Genomic DNA, 1401 nt, shown 5'->3' with positions numbered 1-1401 from the left:
TTGGTGGAGGAGTTGGGGCGGGGACCCTTGGGGTTGTTGTAGGAGGGTCACCCGCTGCTGCCGTTGTTACCGCGCGAGGTTTTGTTGTTCTTCCCTCTGTGTGGCGATCCTCGGTATCGAGGGTTTCCTCCATTGCCACCGCCGCGGCCACCGGAGGCAACATTAGTAGAGGACTTGAAGCCACCGTCGTTGCCTTGGTAGAGCACCACCCTCTCATCAAAATTACTCATCTGAGCAAAGAGCTCATCGAGCATGACAGGGGTGGTGCGGGCGTCAAGAGCTGACACCAGGGGTTGGTATTCCATGTCAAGACCGGCGAGGATGTGAGAGATAAGCTCATCATCATCCAGCGGCTTTCCTGCATCCGCAAGCTCATCCGCAAGGGAACGCATCTGTGGAAAGTATGTCGCAATAGATTGCTGTCCCTTCTGCGCATTAGCTAGGGCTATGCGTATGTTGTTGATGCAGGACATGGATGTCGAGGAAAACATGCTTGCAAGCGTCGTCCAAAGCTCATGCACATGGGTGATGGAGGTGACCTGCACAAGCACTTCCTTTCACAGATTATTCAACATATATCCTAGTACATGTTGATCCTCCCTGACCCATATTTGATGCAGGGGGTTTGGAGACGTTTCTTCCTTCCCGTCCGCTGCCTTGCTGATGACAGTTCGGGCGGGTTCCTTTACTGATCCATTCGCATAGCCGAAGAAACCAGCACCTCGAAGCTGCGGCGTGACCTGTGTCCACTAGAGCACATAGTTTGTGCGGGTAAGTCTCTCGGTGATTTGCCCATTGAGACTGACCGAGGAGAAGCTTGAGGAGGAAGACATGGTAGTGCGGCCATAGTGGTTTAGAATCTAGATGTGGTGGAAGGGATTGCTCTGTATACCATGTAGAAATAATAGGAACGTCTTACCCTGTTGGGGGCGACGGTTTCATGTTATATAGCCAGGAGCTGAACCCTGGAGATATGCTTACAAAGATTTAAACAATAGACTTGGAGTACAAGGAAGATAGAGATAGAAGTAGTTACATAAGATAAACATCATGGTGAACTACTTATTCGATCTAAGTCTTGATCTTCAAGATAACGTGTTGTCTAACACATCACCCAAAACTTGAAAACTTCACAACACAAAACTTAAACAGAAACTCGTGATATCATTAGCACAAGAAAACAAACTACCACCTCTTTAGGTACTGTAGCAATCTTGATTTATATTTATATTGGTGTTAGATTACTGTATTCTCAGTTTTCCATGGATAGTACCCCCCCGATACTATCCATAGTTTCATCAAAACAAGCAACCAACACAACAAAAACAGAATCTGTCAAAAACAGACCAGTCTGTAGCAATCTGTATACTTCGTATACTTGTGGTACCTCAAAAATTCTGA

At 47.0% G+C, this 1401-nt stretch overlaps 1 non-coding gene across 1 annotated transcript; it reads right to left on the bottom strand.

Moving 5' to 3' along the window:
* Window positions 1-214: 214 nt before the first annotated feature.
* Window positions 215-353, bottom strand: LOC123433741. The gene has a single exon (XR_006625067.1). It is a non-coding gene; the product is annotated as a small nucleolar RNA Z247 (small nucleolar RNA).
* Between the last annotated feature and the right edge of the window lie 1048 nt (window positions 354-1401).

This window comes from Hordeum vulgare, chromosome 2H (genome assembly GCF_904849725.1).
Source record: "Hordeum vulgare subsp. vulgare chromosome 2H, MorexV3_pseudomolecules_assembly, whole genome shotgun sequence".
NCBI classification, from domain to species: Eukaryota; Viridiplantae; Streptophyta; class Magnoliopsida; order Poales; family Poaceae; genus Hordeum; species Hordeum vulgare.
The sequence above is the reverse complement of the archived record's forward strand: the minus strand, read 5'-3'. Positions and strand labels throughout refer to the sequence as shown.